Raw genomic sequence first — 19,124 nt, forward strand, 5'->3', positions numbered from 1 at the left:
TGGATAGATGGATGGATTTGCTTGAATAATAAAAAATTAAGTAAACATTGTTTTTAGTAGATGCTTTTAAAGAGGAAGTAAACCGTCCTCTACAACTTGTACCTATAGGTAAGCCTATTTTAAGGCTTACCTATAGGTACTGTAAATATCTCCTTAACATGTACCGTTTAGGAGATATTTACTTTGCATGCAGCCAGTGACATCACTGGCGCATTCGCTCTGAAGTTACGGCCGCTCGTGCCGTTCCTTCAGAGCCCGGTGCCGTTACCGTCAGCTCCCGCACGCATGCGCGGGAGTGACGTCATCGCGGCTCCAGCCAATCAGATGGCCGGATGCCGCAAACCCGGAAGAAGGGTGACAGAACATGTCGCCCATGGACAGGTAAGCGGTCGGCACTGCGGGGGCTTCGTTCTTAGGTAAGTATTTCATAATGAGCTAGTATGCGATGCACACTAGCTCATTATGCGTTTTTCTTTCGGGTGTTCTTTTTTTTAAAAAAAAAAATCGGAAGTTTACAACCTCTTTAAGTGTTTGTTACCTCACAGCATTTTATATTCCTGATGTGTTTGTTATACCATTTACTTGTGTTAGAAAGTGTCCTGTTCTCTTTGTAGTGCTTCCTTAGTTTGAAATCCCTGGTGTTCCTGCCAATCCCTCTCCTATTCTATCAAAAACTGACCACTCTAGACAACAGAGACCCCTTGCTTTCCTATTTCAAATTGACCACGCAAGACAAAGCAGCACAATGATTCCAGTGCTTTTCTGGCTGTGCTGGGAGAACAGCTTGCCTGTCCTCCAATAGTCAGACTTGTGCCGACATGCCACCCTGCACAGCTCTTCACTGGGAAGACCATGTGTATTGCTCCTTCTCCACCTCCTGCAGTCTTCACTCCCACCTCTGTAAACCCCTTATGCAATACACACATTGGGGAAAATAATTTGATCCCCTGCAAATTTTGTATGTTTACCCACTTACAAATAAAAAGGGTTAATAATTGTTATTATTTTAAATGATAGAGACAGAATATCAACCAAATATCCAGAAAAAAAACATATAATACAAATGTTATAAATTGAGTTGCAGTTCACTAACCCCCTTTTCTATATGGGATAGTGACAGGTAATGAGTTTAGGGACAGGGAGCCAGCTTTGGCGGGCTTAGTGAGGAAGATTAGTTGTTGCTAGGGGGAGACAGGGTCCCTAGCTGGTGGTTGGTTAAATAAGCCCCTATCCTAGTAAGCCTAACGTGTAGCTGGGGAAATTAGTTGAGGTACCTGGTTAGTTCTGGTAATTTTCCCGCCTTCTGAGTCTGTTCCAGCCCTATTTAAGGGGGGCTCTCAGGTGACTGGATCCTCAGACCACCTCATCATCCCGGATCGTGCGGTTCCCCTCCCCCCTCCCTTTGTTTTGTCGCGGCCAGTATATTATTTGTAGGGTCACCTTTGTCAGTAAGCAAAGGGGGACAATAATTTTATCTGTGTATGGTATGGTATATAATTCTGGTATGGATAATTTATTGATTATTATTTATTGTTAAACCTGGGCCGTAGTGGCCGGGTTTATTTTCATTGCTTGAAATGTTTGAAAAAGTTTAACTGTTTATTTAAACTATTATAATAAACGGCCGTGGCCTTTTTTAATCCAACAGCTATGTGTGCAGTGTCATCCTTTAGACCCCATTCACACTAGCGCGACTTGTCAGGCGACTTGGTCGCCTGACAAGTCGCGGTGGGTCGCCTGCCATAGATTAGCACAGGACCCGTTCTAATAGGAGCGACACAAGTCGCTCCGACTTAGAAAAAGGGCCCTGTACTACTTTGGGGCGACCTGGAGGCGACTTGCATTTAAATGATCAGTTAAATGAAGTCTGTGCAAGTCGCGCCGAGGTCGCGGTGCACGCTGTGCACCGCCCAGCAAGTCGTGTCGCGCCAGTGTGAATGGGCGCTTATAGATAAGTTTAGAGTTTTAAAAAAAATCCTGTCTACTATCCCATAAGGTGCTCCTAACAACTCGTTATGTGTATAAAAGACACCTGTTCACAGAATCACTTTCTTCTATTCAAGACCAAAGAGCTGTCAAAAGATGTCAGGGACAAGATTGTAGACCTGCACAAGGCTGGAATGGGCTACAGAACCATCAGCAAGAAACTTGATGAGGAGACAAATACTGGAGCGATTATTCACAAATGGAATTAATAAAAAATAACCATCAATTGCTCTCGGTCTCGGAGCTCCATGAGAAAAGTGAGGGATCAGCCCAGAACTACACTGGAGGAGCTTGGAATTTATCTCAATGGTACCACAATATTTTGCCATGTTTCGAAATCCTGCAGCACCCACAAGGTCCCCCTCCTCAAGAAGGCACATGTACAAGCCTGTCTGAATTTTGCCAATGAACATCTAAAATGATTCAGAGAAGGATTGGGAGAAAGTGCTGTGGTCAGATGAGGCCAAAATTGAGCTCTTTGGCATTAACTCAACTCGCCGTGTTTGGAGGAAGAAAAATGCTGACTGACCCTAAGAACACCATCCCTACAGTCAAGCAGGATGGAACAATTATGCTTTGGGGTGGTTTCTCTGCTAAAGGTACAGACCAACTTTGTCGCGTTGAAGGGCTAATGGGCAGGCAATGTATTGCAAAATATTGGAGGAGAACCTTTTTCCCTCAGCCAGAACACTGAAGATGGGTCATCCAGCATGACAATGGCCCAAAACTGCCAAGGCAACAAAGGAGTGGCTCAAGAAGAAGCACAACATTCAGTAGGTGTATATAGGGGTCAGTGGGTGTATAGGGTGGGTAGGTGGTGGTGGCTGGTGGTGGTGTGGCGCACTGTGGGGGTCTGAGTCTTGAGTCCTCCTGTCTTGACTGTCTGTGACTGAGTTTTTTTTTTTTTTTTTTGGCACCTGCTGCAGTGCTGCCTGGCTGCTGCTGGTGGTGGTGTGTGGCCTGCCCAGGCACACTGGCGTCCGTCTGGCTCCGTCCACCTCCTCCAGGCCTGTGCTGCTGCCTCTCTCTCTCTCTCATCGACTGAGGCCAGTGCTGCGGACAGCGCCAGCCTCGGTCATAGAGGAGAGGAGGAATTACACTACTGCCATCTAGTGGCGGTAGATGTAATTGCGGCAACGCGGCTGAAGTAATTTCAACGGCATTACCATGAGGGGACGATTAATCAGTTAGCGCCCCCGTCCCCACGTGCTTACGTTGCGCTCACAAATGTAAACAGTGTTCAAATCACATATGTGCAGTATCGATGTGATCTTTAGAGCGGGAGCAATAATGTTAGCAAAAGACGACCTCTGTAACTCTAAACAGGTAACCATTAAAGGTTTTTAAAACATTGTCTATCAAGATTTTTAAGTACTGTAATTTGTCACCGTGCAATTTTAAAGCGTGACATGTTAGGGATCTATTTACTCGGCGTAACATCACCTTTCACAGTATACAAAACTGGGCAAACTTTGCGGTTTCGTTTTTTTTTTTTTTTTTATTTAGTGAGGTGTATTTTTTCCAAAAATTAGACTGCTGCGGAAATACCATGCGACATAAAATATTGCAACAACTGCCATTATATTCTCTAGGCCAGGGGTCGGGAACCTTTTAGGCTAAGAGAGCCATGAAAATCACATATTTTCAAATGTAATTCCATGAGAGCCATACACTATATTTCAGGGGTCGGGAACCTTTATTTAATATTCATATTCATGGGCCGCAGCTATATATTGAGTAGATGGAGCCGCGTGAAAGTGCCTGGAGTCCGGTTGGGAAGAGAGCAGAGCAGGCATGCATGCAATGAGGCCGGAGTGGTGAAGCGCCTGCAGGCCTGCAAGTGATGGAGGTGAGTATAGGCCCTGAGAAAATGGCGGCTGGCGGCTGAAGACCTTAGAACTGGATGCGAGAGGCAGCTCCCGCGGGTCCCCGGGTCTCCGAGGGGAAGGAGATCGTGTCTGTCGGGGCACAGGGAGCGGATGGCAGGTCTCCTTACCGGGCGGTGATTGCCAAGGCCCTCAGATGCACAGCACACAAGCCGGCGGCGGTACCGCAAGTAGGCCGCAGGGTCCGTAGCGTAGCAATACGGTCACCCAGAGACGAACTGAGGGTAGCGGTGGGTAGCTCACAAAGTACCGTCGATGGGTGCAGAAATCTCCTTGGCACAGCTACGCGGATGGCACTGGGTTGAGTGGTAGACGCGGCGGAGCTCTAGGATTACACGTCCAGCGCGACTCACGTCCGGACACGCCCCCCTTTATTAAAGATTTGTCTGCGAGCCAGATGCAGCCATCAAAAGCGCCATGTCTGGCTCGCAAGCCATAGGTTCCCTACCGCTGCTCTAGGGTCTCTGCTAAAAAAATATATACAATTTTTGGGGGTTCGTAGTAATTTTCTAGCAAAAAAGACTGATTTTAACTTACAAGCAACAAATGTCAGAAATAGGCCTGGTCTTTAAGTGGTTACTAAATGCACAACAGTAAAATCAGTCTGTATATGCAGTAAAGCATGCTTGTTGAACGCACTGTGGAATCTAAGGGGTTAATCCACATTGTGTAAAATGGCTGTTTGATCGTGTCTTCTCTGATTCTTCCCTTCTTCCACTGTCCACAATCCATCTACTGATATTACAGAGCCTTGGGGCCCTCTGCAAATGTTCAGCTTGGTGTGTATTGCTAGAGAGGTTTTTTTTTTCTTGGGAGGGTGCATGTGGTCAGCACAGGGACAATCAGCACTGTCCAGACAGAGGGTCAGGGGGTCCTGCAGCCTCATAGGACAATCAGAGGAGAATGAAAACTCCTCTTACAAGCTTTAACCAGTGCTTGGCCGGACACTGATAGAAGTCATAAAACTGCTATATACTGCTGATGAGAAAAGGTATTAAAGCGGAGTTCCACCCATTTTTAATAGGTTGGAATACATAGCTGTATGTAATCCCCTTTAAAACGGCTTTTACCAATGGAAACTTTTTTTTTTTTTTTTTGCTAGTAAATACCTTAATTTCGGCATTATTGCTCCTCTCCTCACTTCCTGGTCCGATCGGCGATGACGTCATTCGGCGATCCGCAGTGTCTGCTGGGATGTATTCAATTCCAGAAATCTCGGAGTAGCTGTATCTGTACTGAGCCGTGCCTGCCCCGCCTCCGCCCCGCCTCGCCTCCTCTTACAAATCAATGAGAGGAGGCGGGGCAGAGGCGGGGCAGAGAACAGCCTTAATACATTCATACAATGCAACTCAATGAGAGGAGGCGGGGCAGAGAACAGCCTTAATACATTCATACAATGCAACTCAATTAGAGGAGGCGAGGTGGAGGCGGGGCGGAGGCGGGGCAGGCACGGCTCAGTACAGATACAGCTACTGCGAGATTTCTGGAATAGAATACATCCCAGCAGACACTGCGGATCGCCAAATGACGTCATCGCCAATCGGACCAGGAAGTGAGGAGAGGAGGAATAAAGCCGAAATTAAGGTATTTACTAGCAAAAAAAAAAAAAAAAAAGTTTCCATTGGTAAAAGCCATTTTAAAGGGGATTACATAGATCTAAAGTTCCAAAAATGGGTGGAACTCCACTTTAAGCAGTTTATATTTACTAAAATAATTACGTTTCCATGTTCTGTAAACTGTGGGAAACCAGATATAGTGAATGCAGGGTCCTGGGTTTAGTAACACTTTAAGGGAGAGCTCGACAATCACTGTAAAATCTAGGAGCTGAGACTGGAGCAGATTCAAAATTGGCAAGTACACAGATCTTTTATAATTAAGGGTATGCAGTATAGCTAGGATTGGGGGGGGGACAGAGGGCCAGTTCACACTATAGAAAGGATGCGTTCTAGATGCTATTCTGCACGCACATTTTTGATGCAGTCCAGTGCATTTTTGATGCAGTCCAGTGCATTTTTAATGCAGTCCAGTGCATTTTCCCCCTCTTTTTCTTAACCTTAAATAAGGACATGTGCGTTTCAGTGCATTTAGGTACGTTGCAGTGTGTTTTTTATGCGTTTTACAGCATTCCAGTACAGTCCAGTACTGGAAAAATGCAGCATGTTCTATTTTTTTTCTGGAACTGCAATCACTGGTGTGAACTATGCCATCGAAAACCATATAACCTACTTTCTATGTGTTTTTGATGCCGAAAATAAACGCACTGGAATGCATGTGGTGTGAACTGGCCCTGAATGTTTTTAGGCTACGTTCACATCTTAGCATTGCTATTTACAGGCGTTTTTTAGGCGTTTTGTCAGGCGTTTTTATGGGCCTTTTTTCAGGCGTTTTTACAGGCGTTTTTGTGCAGGCATTTTTAGGTTGACAAGTAGCCAATGGAAAAAAATTAAAAAGCCTGTAATCTGCCCAAAAAGAAGCTCATGTACTTTTTTGAGCGTTGGGCGTTTTGCTTAAAACGTCAAAACGCTGAGATGTGAACAGGGGCCATTGAAATGAATAGGATTTGTCTTGTTGGGCGTTTTTTGAGCTGATCCTAGAGCAGAAAAATGCCCCAAAACGGCTACATGTGAACTTAGCCTAAGGAATAGTTAGTTTTCCTCTGGATGTGAGCAGACACATTGAATCCACACAAGACCCGTCAGTGTCAGAGCCATCCATGTTTGATTGGATGCTATCCAGTACAATGCAGCACTTGGAGCACTAGCACTGCTCTATGCAGGAACTTCATAAACCCAGAGAAGACCACACTCACAGAACTCTTCCGGTATTCTCACTGAGAAATATTTGCTAACATTTACTTAGAGAAAAAAAAAAAAAAGTGCCGTTTAGTCATAAGAGTCTGCCACACTGATATCCTATACGTCTCTTTTACTAGAAAAGAAAGTGAGTGTACAGTAATTCATAAATAGTACAACACGGATCATTCCCCTGACAGTCTAAACCTTTCCAGGAAACGCACAGGAAAAAAGAAAACCTTTTTAAATGCAACGTCTAAGACAGAAACTCACCTTCTGTAAGCTGTATCTGTGGCCACTATAGGATATGACTCTACACCAACTTCTGTGTTGTTGCCTAGCAACATGTAAATGTAAAAAGTATACACCCCGCATACATTGTAAAGTATTACCGCAGGCATGTTCTTACATTCCATTGACAACACACAAGACTTCCTGGATTTCTGCCTTCATTTTCACAGTGACATATAACCAAAATAACAAATGCTAACAGTTAAAATAATAAACAACGAAAAACATTTTTTTTTCCAAAACCTGTATTCACATTTAGCTTTTTGTGAACGCACGCTTAAGTACAGCGAGCATATGCAGGTTTTTGTGCTTTGGGCAGCTGCACAATTTTCCACATTTAATGCATTTTTTTTGGTGCGGAAAACATGCATTTTTTGCTGTGTTTAGGGTGCCATTATCAAGGAACGGCAATGCAAGCAAAACATGCATTTTTTTTTCTGTGTTTCTTAACCCCTTGACGCCAGCTAATGCCGGTGTAACGTGAGAATTACCTACCCCGTGAGAAAAACCTACCCTCGTCACTTCCGGCCAGGAACAGCTGAGCAGCGCAGCAGTGCGCATGCTCACAGCCCCGGATACGTAATGAAAGAGCTGAGGACCTGACTAGTGCGCATGCGCACTAGTAGGAAATTATCACGGTGTCCGTGAAAAAAACCTACCCACGCCACGCTTACATTAAAACAAGTGTGCTGCAATATAAGTCATCTCCGCTCCTGTCCCTGTCACTCCCCTGATCTTGGCTAGTAAATATAAAAGCGGGTCTCGGCTCCGTGATTTATGTTCTCATACACCCGCTGCCGCTTTTATATTGACTAGCCGAGATTAGGGAAGTGACAGGGACAGGAGTGGAGATCAGTCGTATTGCAGCACAGCTGTTTTAATGTAAACGCCGAATAACATACAGTGCCGTGCAACCGGAAGTGACGAGGGTAGGTTTTTCTCACGGGTAGGTAATTCTCACGGAACACCGGCCCTTTAATGCATGGGTGTCCAACCTTTTGGCTTCTCTGGGCCACATTGAGTGTAGAGACATTTTCTTGGGCCGCATATAAAGTATTTAAGGTTAAGGTATAAATATTTAAGGTTAAGGTATATAAGTAATAAAATGCCGCCGCGCCCTTCCCGTGCTACCGCACCCCCCCTCAGCACTAATTTAACACAACTAGTGGATGATCCCCTCCAAGGCTGCCTCTGTGGCCGTGCCCCCGACTCGACTTCCTTCCTCCCCAGCAAAAAAATTGTCAGGGGGCAGTGGGCCGCATTGCCTGCGGTTCCGGGCCGCAGGTTGGACATGCCTGCTTTAATGGATTTGCTATGCCAGAAGGCGGTGCTTATGGCCACGTGACCATCGTGATTGGCTGTCACGGTGGTCACATGATCGGAAACCTTTCCATGAGCCGCTGGTAACCGTGTCTGGAGTGCGCAAGGAGCACGCGCTTGGCACAGCATTATCAGTGCTATTGCACGCAAATATGTGGCCACGCCGCCAAGGCCCGGCCGCCAAGGGGCTGTATATTTGCATGCATTCAGTACCAAGTGGTAAAACACACGCAGAAGGGACTAAGGCCCTTTTCTCATAGGTACGATCAGGTCTTCTGGTCAGTTTTTTAGGCGAGCTTAGGGTTGGTTCATACTACAAAAACACACTCCAGATCTGTTCCAGATGTGTTTCTGCATGCACGTTTTTAATGCATTCCAGTGTGTTTTTTAAGTGTTCCCGGATGCATTCCAGATTTTTTTTTCTTCTTCTTTCCGGTTTCTTTTTCCACAGTACTGGGGGTCCGGTGCGTTTTTGATGCTTTTCAGTGCATTTTTTATGCATTTTCCAGTACAGTTAAAATTCAGCAGGTTCTAATTTTTTTACAGAACTGGAACGCGCTGGAATTGGCTGCACTGTTGTGAACTATGCCGTTAAAAACCATATAACCTACTTTCCATGCATTTTTGATGCAGAAAAAAATGCACTGGACTGCATGTGATGTGAACTGGATCTTAAAGCAGAACTAAAGGCACAAAAGAATACCTCTGTTCCTAAAGGTGCACCGAATGGAATATTTGGTGCTGAAACCGAAAATGCAGGATGCACTTTGCCGAAAACTGAAACCTGTGTTATGTTCTTGATGCAGTTTTTGAGTCATGATCTATGGAAAACACACCACAAGCACAGTAAAATCACGTAAAAATCTCCATTATCAGCACCTTTTTTCTTTATCGGCAAACTGCTGAAAACACCATGTTCAGCCAATATGTTTCGGCAGCCGAAATTTTGGTGCATCTCTATCTGTTCCAATGGTCCGACACCTGCAAGGTCCTTTGCTTGAGCCAACATACAGTATTGTCTGCAGCTTCTTCCAGTTGTCAGTCTTCACCTGCAGAAGTGCAGTCATCCTGGCCATAGTGAGTGACTCAGAATGTATACTGAGCTGTACATGTGTAGATCCGTGTACATTCTACAGGGTTTTGTGAACAGGGGGGTGTATTTTATTGAAGAGGAGCCATTGCATGTCTCTTCTGCAAAAACAAAAAAAAATTTAATTTTTTCCCTTAGTTCAACTTTAATCGGTAACTTCATGTTAGTCTAGGGCAGGGGTGTCAAACTCAACTTCAACAAGGGCCACATCAGCATTATGGTTGCCCTTAAAGGGTCGGCTGTATCAGTAATACTAGATGTCCAGAGTATCCCACCGCCCTTATATCAGATGTCAAGAGTTCCCCCTACCCTCCCTTACATCAAAGTGCACCCCCTTACCTTATGTTGCTGCTGGGAAGAAGCTGGGGGCGGAGCTGGGAAGCAGAAAGTGCAGGGTCTGGAGGAGGCCTAAAGGAGAGCAGGAGCTCTACTGCAGCTCTAGGAGAGGTGCGAGGACGACATGAAATTGCCTGGGGGGGGGGGGGGGGGGTTGGTGGATTCGCCCATGGGCTTTGTGTTTGATACATGTGGTCTAGGGGCAAGAAGATGTAAATGAACATGCGTCCTTCCAGGTCCTAAAAAAAGGAAAAGTTCTGCATCCTTCTAGATTTTTCCAGACCTATACATGATGAATCTGAGATAGTCTGATGTAAATGGACACAAATCTATTTACATCCAGCTGCCCATAGATCCCACAAGGTTACAGAAAGTGAAGTTAAAATACAGAAAAAAAACTGAACAGGCATTATGGCACAAAGTGCTATCTGTCCTGCTCTACTCAGATTCTGTTCATGCATTTCCTGCCCGATTGTCTATAGACAGTACCTGTGTGAAAGTGGTCTAAATGATAACGCATTATCTGATTGGAGCATTGCTTGTAATAACATATACCGATAAATAGATTATAAACAAAGTTGTGTTCACTGAAACTTTCTGCAATAGTGAGAACTTTGTTGCACCAACATTTAGGGTCCTTTCACACGGCGACTCAGTCTTCGCTTATTTTGCAGAGATAGACCTGTCAGATCCACGTTCTCTTCTATGGGAGATCAGATGAAAACGAACCGCCTGTCCATTTTTATCCGATCCGATCCTCCAGACGGTTGGAAAACAGGGTTTCCATTCGTCTGGATTACACGGATCGGATAGCAGCGGGTGTCAGCGGACATGTCACCGCTGACATGCGCTGCTCCATAGAGGTGCATGGAGTGTTCAATCAGGTCTGCCTTAAAAACTGACAGGCGGATCTGATCGGAACGCCCATGTGAAAGGGGCTTTAGGGTCCAATTCATGGACCACATGCTTTGGGCTGCACTAGACAGCTTTGCCCATCACAGTCCCAATGCATAGATACAGCAATTTGCCTCATGTTCCATTAGTTCAGTTCACACCAGCACGCTGCACTGGTGTGTGCTGAAAAAGAGAAGGGCATGGATAATTTTTTGCAGCAAACATCACTGCGCTGCATAAAAATAAAGGAAGATAAATGAAATATCATTTTGTGACATTTCAATAAAGTTACAAAAAAAGGAAGAAAAAAAAAAGGTAAACAGTGCAAACGCATTGCACTGAACCTTCACCGCAAACATTAGTGGCTGTGCAGAAATGCACACTGGTGGTGGAAATTAGCCCTTAGCTCCAATACATTATACTATATATCCCTCAAAAGGCAGAAACGAAATGTGCCTGATCTTAAACTGTCAGCTCCATGAACCCAGAAATCAGCATTTGATTCTGGCTCAAACCTGGAGACCAGACTGATAAACACTACACTTGGGGCAAGTCACAGTACAACGTAGGTCCCCTTATCATAGGCACCTGGGCCTGAAGGGTTCGGTAAATGTTTTGTGACAGGACAGGTTTCATTTAAAGGGTTAGTACCTTTTCAGAAAAAATGAAAAGGCGAACCAATACCATACACCCCACCCACCCTACTCCGGTCCCTGCTGTACTTACCTCTGTGGGTGATGAGCGGTCGATGCCCATGCAGCCAGTGTAGAAGTCTGTGTATTTGAAATCGCCCCTCTCTCTTCGCTCTGCAGTGCTTCCAGATTGAATAAGTGCCCATTCACACTACCGCGACTTGTCAGGCGACTGGTCAGCCTGACAAGTCGCGGTCCATGCAGTGCTACGGGAACCGTTCTAATAGGAGCGACTCAAGTCGCTTCGATTTAGAAAGTAGTTCCTGTACTACTTCGGGGCGACATCAGAGCGACTTGCATTGACATTCATTATATGAAGTCCGTGCCGAAGTCGCGGTGCACGCGCCTTCACAGGTCGCCCCCGAAGTCGTGCCGCGGTAGTGTGAACCGGAACTTAGAGTGACACTCTGTGCTGCCTCTGACCAATCAGAATTGCTCTGGTCCATCCCAGAAGCACTGCAGGAAGAAGAGGGAAAAAAGCAGGAATTTCAAATCCCCAGAGCGCTGAAAGCTCATCACCCACAGAGGTAAGTACAGCGGGGACAAGGGGGTGAGAGGGCTGTACAATGTAAGGAGTGACCTAATAATCAGCAAAGTCAGAAAATCACCCCTGAAACAATTCAAACCGAATGTCCTTCCACAAACCGCTCTACTTGCAGATATAGTAATGTAGGACACCTTAGGCCCCTTTCAAACTGACAGACTGATCGGGTCTCCCTGTCAGTTTTTCAGGTGGACCCAATTGGACCATCCATTGCTCTCTACAGAGCAGCCGATGTCAACATACATGTGTCCATTGAAGCCCGCAGACATCCGATCCAGTCCGCTAAAAACAGACAGATAGGGATCGATTCCCCATCCGTCTGGCAGATCAGATCGGATGACCAGCCAGCCAGTCTGTTTCCATCCCACCACCCCATAGAGAACAGCAGGCTGTGTCTGGGTCTGATCTGCATAAGTGGAGTGGACACAGACCTGTCATCTGCCGTCTTAGTGGACATCAGAGGACAGATTCCCTGCTGAGCGGGCGGATCTGTTGCCGGAGTCCACTGGTGTAAAAGGGGTCTTATAGTGTCTTTGTTATTCCCTTTCGATAGTCGTCTATTCATCATACCTTAAAAGAGAAGTATGGATTTTTATATTTTTTTTTCAGAATCATACTTACCTAGGTGGATGCAGAATCTGTCTCCCGCCAGCTCTAAGACTGAGAATTCTTCAGTGATCCAACACTGTCGGTAGCTTCATTCTCAGGGCTCCCTGAGCAGAGAGCTGGTGACCCTCGGTCACTGCTGTCTGCTCTGATCCCCCCCACTGGAGCACTGGGCTGTGGAGAGGGTGGGAGCGGCCAACTCGCTGAGGCTGAGCCTGGGGCCAGTCCAGGCACGTGGACGGATCTCTACTTCATTGTTGCGATCTTTCCCCAGCCTTGACCCGCTCTGTGATGTCACCTGACAGCGGTCTTCAGCCCGCTGTCTGCTGAAAATGGGTCACTGCACTCCTGTGATCCACAGAAGTACAGCCAAACAAGCTTTAGCTGTACTTCTTTTTTAAAGCTCTACTTTTGACACATCGATAATTCAATTTTAAAGCCTTAATATTTGTCAGAAGTCCCCTTCAATAAACAAGTGTTCTCAGACTTTATTACTTCTGTCAATTCCCTCTTGAGCAGCTTCTGGAACAGCGGCACCTCCAGCTCCCAGCTGCATCGGAACAGATTCTGTTACAGAAAAGATTCTGGTATTGTGCTAACAACCCCCTGCATTCAAATTGCTAATCACAAAATGCAGCATCATCATCACATGCAGCCACTACCTTCAAGGACTGGTAAGCTACAATATATGCAATTTTTGGATTTTGATAACCTTCAAAAGTTAAACACAACTTTTTCAATGAATGTCCTCATAATGCAAGTCTGGACCATTTAGCAATTGCACATCAATCTTTTTTATCCAGAGCTACTGTTTGCTACAGCACAAAATCTACAAAATACTTGTAGCTCAGCAGTTGATTCCAACATATGTCTATAGCATGTTTTGCTCCCAAACCATCTGCTTGGTGTCAGCCCTCACCAATGACAGTACAGACGCAAAAGAGAGACGCACATCCACTTATCACAAGGGACAAGAAAAGAAGAACAGCACAGATGGAATCCATACATACTGTATATGGAAGCTGCTTTACCTGCTAAACAATTTGTGTTTTTCAGCCACTGCTGAAATTTACAGAGTTGTATTATACAGCCTGGTGACTTAAATTAAGGGCTGCCATTTATGGCTCAAATTCATGCTGAATGGGTCAATATTCAAACTGAGTACCCCTGTCGGCACCATCCAGCTCAAGAAAAGTCAACTGAACAATCAACTTTTGTTGAAGGAGCCAGGGGAAAATTGGAAGCCGAAAATGAAAAAGCATCCAATCAGATACAGGCACAGCTTGGGTATGCTGACAGCCATGGGTGGCGGCTATCAGAATACAATAATCGCAACGGAAGTTTTGTCTATATGTGCCGATAAGAGTGGAATATGTTAGATTTCCTTCATTCAGCTTGGCAAAAAAAAAATCTGTATAGCTGGCCAAACACTGATTGAAATCCAGCAGGGACCAGATGAATTTTGATTAGTATGCGGACTACTCATAAGCTGACTGCTTAATCAACTTCTGTCAAAAAGAAAATGCTGGAAAATGTATCAATCACTGGCTGCAGCCCTCACATATACCCAGTGACATGAACAGCCTCAGATGATACACAGAGATAAGACAAATCTCCCTACACAAGTTTTGCATGTATATCTGCTGTCTTCAGCTTTCTATATTCTTTAGAAAGTGCACATCGTGTTACAAATTGTTCTTCCCGTTTCAGCAGTGGGGAGTCTGGGCATAAATTGTGAGTGAGCTGCTTGGAAGAAAGGCACACAACCCCACTCCACATAGGCAGGGGAATGAAGAAACTTGCAGAGCTGTGCTGTGAATAGACAAGCTCTCTGCTTATCTGTCTCTAAGTTACCTCCCCGACACAAATTTCCAGCTGCTTTTATCTCCTGTGTCAGAGAGCTTGTCAGAAGTTATTATGCTGATAACAGAGGAACGGTGCAGCAGAAAGACAGGGGACTTAGGGCTTTGGAGAGAGATAAGTAAACACTACAGATATTTGTAGATAGATTTCATGAATGGGGTTTATATCCACTTTAAAATAAAAAAAAAAAAAAGGTGTTTCGTATATAACTTCAATACATACACATACCCCCATGCTTTATCACTTTAAACACACTGAAAGTAGAAAAAAAAATATCGGTTGATTTTGTGTTGTCAGCAATGTCTACTTCATTTCTGATGCATTATGAAGATGAGGAGATGGGCTGTGTTCTTTGTAACTCCTCCTTGAGCACAGACAGAGCTTTTGAGAAATTATCAGCTCACAATTTTTTTCTGGCAATATCAAAAGATGTTTTTTTGGGGTTTTTTTGCACTTTATTGGACAGATACCAAAATGCACTTTCTAATTTCAGGGAAACACCACCGAATGCCACATACTTGGGTGACCTGACATTTCTACCTGTCCTACATATAAAAGATATCTTTACCACTTGGATTTCCAGGAATCTAACTTCACTTTATAACTTTATAGAAAACGTAACATTCACCTCATTTTCGTACCTACAAACAATATATGACATCCCTCGCAATGAATTCTGTAGATTCCGTCAAATCAGACACTTTTACACCACTCACTACCAGACCTCAAACATAAATCCCCCCAACTTTTATGAAAAAATATGTTCACAAAACCCAAGAGGGAAAGGTTTGATCTCAGAGATATATAATAACCTAGCAAATACTGACTCATTTGAAAAACTGCCATACATGCTCGAATTGGAATCTGAATGCAATATCTCCCTCTCACCAGAAGACTGGGATGATAACATCATTAACCTTAGAAAATGCATTTATCTCTTACAATACGCAAAACCGCTACAAAACTCATTACAAGATGGTACCTAACTCCAGCCAAGTTACATGCTATTTTTCGCCTCAATTCATTGGCTATGCTTTAGACCAGGGTTTCTTAACTAGGGTTCCTCCTGAGGTTGCTAGGGGTTCCTTGAGCAATGGGCAATTTCTGCCTCTCAGCTAAAAGGAACAATGGCGTCATTGGAAAGTTATCCATCTGTAAGGGGGTAATTATTGCTAATGATGACAAGAGTAAAGCCTCGTACACACGCAACGAATTTCCGCAGACCGGTCGTCCGTCTTTTGTCCAGAGTGGTGTCTGTTGGTTAGAATGTGCCTAGACTGCACACAAATTTTCCCGCATGACAGAATTCTACTTCAGAAGTGATGTCGTGTTGGATTGCTTTCTTTGTGTTCTTTCATCTCTGAGCATGCCTAGTCTTGCTCATAAGATTTTTTCCCCATTGAAATCTGTACTAATGAGACGAAAATCGGCCGTGTTTTGACGGTCGACAAAAATTATATAGCCTGCACACCAGGATTTTTTCAGCCGAAAAGTCGGAGTCGGTTGTCGGAAGCACCATACTAACAATCCAAAAATCCGCAGATCGGTCGTTGGACGAAATTTCCCGGCCAAATTTCTACTCGTGTGTACGGGGCTTAAGGAGCATTCTTCCCATTGACTGTCACACTAATGTGTAATGAGTTGTAGATTTTTAAGTTTTAGCAGGGGTTCCCTGAGACCAGAAGTTTATTTCAAGAGTTCCTCTGTGTTGAAAAGGTTGAGAAAGGCTGCTTTAGAGGATGCGATTCTCCAGGTTCCTTCACACACCTCTTCTAGGAATGTGGAAAGATAGCCAACATTTGGCATCAATTAGAAACATTTGCTTCCACTATTTCTGGTACTCCAATTACTCTTAATTTATCTAATTGTCATCCATTCTCTTGCATTACAAACCTATCCATCCCTCATATGAGGCTAGTGCATACAATAAGTGTTGCTATACACTGGTTGATAGCAGTACACTGCGGAAATTCTATTCCAACCATTTTAATTCAGATAATAACAAGTTTGATAAGATGTTGATCCTTTGCCTCATTAAATTACTTTACTGAGTAAAGATGCCGTTAGAAATATACAATATACTATGACACCAACCACTAAATATTTCTTCTATTTTTATCTGACAACTGCAATGATTCTGTTATTAGACTATATATCCTATCTTTTGTACCCTGATAATAATCTATTTGTAATACCATGCTTGTCGATATACAATGTTCTTTTGCACCACCATTTTATCCAAAATAAAAAGTTTGTAAAAAAAAAAAAAAATACACTTTCAAAAAGGTACATACAGTATTTAGCAGGCCAAAAGGGAGCATAGAAATTCATTATATACACTTTACCTTTACGTTAATTAACTAGGTAACCTGCCCCCAGGCTGTGATCAACTAATGGTCCCCATGACTAAGCTCCAGGGGGCGGAGTGAAACATGTTGGGGGCGTGGCCTGGTTGGAGACCAGGCTGAGGTTGCCACTCTTGCTACTACAATAGGATCACGCAGATGTGAGGCTCCTCTTCCTTGTGCTACAGTAGGAGCCAGGATGGACTCCATACCTCGCCAGCACTCCCAGCGATGGGTATGGAAGGAACTACATACAGGTCCCCGGGTTACAAACAAGATAGGGGCTGTAGGTTTGTTCTTAAGTCGAATTTGTTTGTAAATCGGAACAGGTACATTTTTTAAGTGTAGCTCCAGCCAAAAAAATGATTTTTAAGTTTTTTGGATATCATAGGGAAGGGTTAAACACCACTGTAACATTTGTTTTGCTATCCGTACCCCTGTTCAGAAGATCTCACCTCACTTTCTGTCCCTATGACAATTGGATTTTGAAAATGTTGGGTTGTTGAGGAAACAAGGATTAGTGATAAACCTTCAGTGGAGACATCTTTTTCCAATGAGAACTCTTCCAGGAGGGAATTTCCCTTCCTAGGGGGAGATTTCCTCTCACTTCCTGTAATCTACCTCTGTTTGTAAGCAGGAGTCGTTTGTAAGTCGGATGTTTGTAACCCGGGGATAGCCTATATATATATATATATATATATATATATATATATATATATATATATATATATATATATATATATACACATATACACACACACACAATACTAATTAAGCCTAAACCTCAGGATATCCGATCAGGTCATTCTGTAGGTTTTTCAGGTGGACCTGATCGGATGGTCCATTCATGGATGGTTCATTCTAGTCCGTTTACACCTACCTACCTCCAACCTGAAGGGGATCTGTCCTCCTCTGTCTAGTCAGGTCAGATTGGAGCGTAGGGTGTAAATGGACAGCAGAGTTCATTTACGCCTGGCTGCCCATAGAGCAGAGCAGGCTCTGTACATGTCCACTCTGCAGAAACTGAGCAGACTTGGACCTGTCATCTGCCTTGTCTCATGTAAAAGGGGTCCCCCCCCCCAGGGCACCCACAGCTGCTGACTGACATTTTTCAAACTAGTCCATCTGTCAGATGTAAGTATATCACTGTTCAGCCAATAATCTTTCACCTTTCTCAGTTGATTTTTGAATTAACTTCTTTGGAGCGGAGATGGATGGTGCTTGTAGGGTAAAACGCCTAGAATTTTGTCTGGTTCAGCACAAATCAGCCTTCATTTTGAGCTGTATATGGTTAGCTTAATGGAGGAGCAGCAGCAACAGACTGATGATCCATTGGCCCTACCAAAAGTTATGAATAATTCTTGGTATGTCAAGTACATCATCCAGCTTCCACCAACATTGATATCAACATCATAGTTTCGTAAATGTGTAGGCAGAGTGTAAGCTCCTTGGGCTCCATGCACATTAGTGTTTTTTTTTAAGCTCCTAGAAGCTATTAGCATTTTTATTCTGCTCCTAGAAGATAAATAGTGTTATTCCATGTGTCCATGCACACTACTTTGTACTATTAGCATTTTTTGAGCTTCAGCGTCTAGAGCAGAAAAAAAAAATAGTTTTTGTAGAGTTTTTTTCAGCAGAAACACCAGACACTGGTCTACACTAGGGATCGACCGATTATCAGTGGGGCCAATATTCACTTTTTTGAAGTATCGGTATCGGTCACATACTTGCCGATATGGCACATATTGCTTCAAGTATTGCTTCAATTGGTTGTACCAGAGCGATGCCTGCAGCTACAGGCATCACCCAGGTACCGTTTTTAAGAGCCAACGGTCAGCTTTTTTTTGTAATAGCAACTGATGCAGTTAATCAGCCACTCAGTTGTTATTACAAGCAGCAGGAGGGGGCAGCCCCTCCTGCCGCCTTCCGCAGCTCTGCCCAGGTCTCCCATCCCACCCGGAGGCCTGAGCGACCAGCTGGCACATCCGCCAGCTGGCCGAAGACCTGAACAAAGCTGGAATTGGCTCTGATTGGGTCTCCAATGTAGTAACCCGGAAGTGATGTCATGACATCACTTACGGTTACTGGAGCCTTAAAGGCGTGGTGAATGGCTAATCACAGCGGCCATTTACCACATGATTGGACCATGCAATGAGAGATGATCTCATATGTAAACATATGAGATCATCTCTCATCGCCAGCTCTCCTTCCTCACACAGAGACTGTGTAGAGGACAGAGACAGAAGAGAGCCGATCAGCGGTAAGGGGACACAGAGGAATGTAATCAGGGTACTGATCACCAGTGCCCTGATTACATAAGAGGGGAAAAAATGCCATAACTGCCCACAGTGCCCACCATCAGTGCCCACAATCAGTGCCCATAGTGCTGCCAGTCAGTGCCCATCAGTGCCTGCTCATCTAGGCACTGATGGGCACTGACTAGCAGCACTATGGGCACTGAGTGTGGGCACTGATGGTG

General features: G+C 44.4%; 1 protein-coding gene across 2 annotated transcripts in view; it reads right to left on the reverse strand.

Moving 5' to 3' along the window:
- Positions 1–19,124, reverse strand: part of OSBPL3 (oxysterol binding protein like 3) — a 260,883-nt gene that overhangs the window by 177,100 nt on the left and 64,659 nt on the right. The window contains exon 1 of one of the 2 annotated variants that reach the window (XM_082257478.1): positions 6,938–6,956. The exons of the other annotated variant lie outside the window; for it this stretch is intronic. The gene's annotated coding sequence lies outside the window, so the exon portion shown is untranslated. Of the gene's footprint in view, positions 1–6,937; positions 6,957–19,124 lie in introns of those variants that run through there. 2 annotated transcript variants of the gene reach the window in all.

Source organism: Pelophylax lessonae (assembly GCF_965119305.1).
Source record: "Pelophylax lessonae genome assembly, chromosome: 5".
Taxonomy (NCBI): domain Eukaryota; kingdom Metazoa; phylum Chordata; class Amphibia; order Anura; family Ranidae; genus Pelophylax; species Pelophylax lessonae.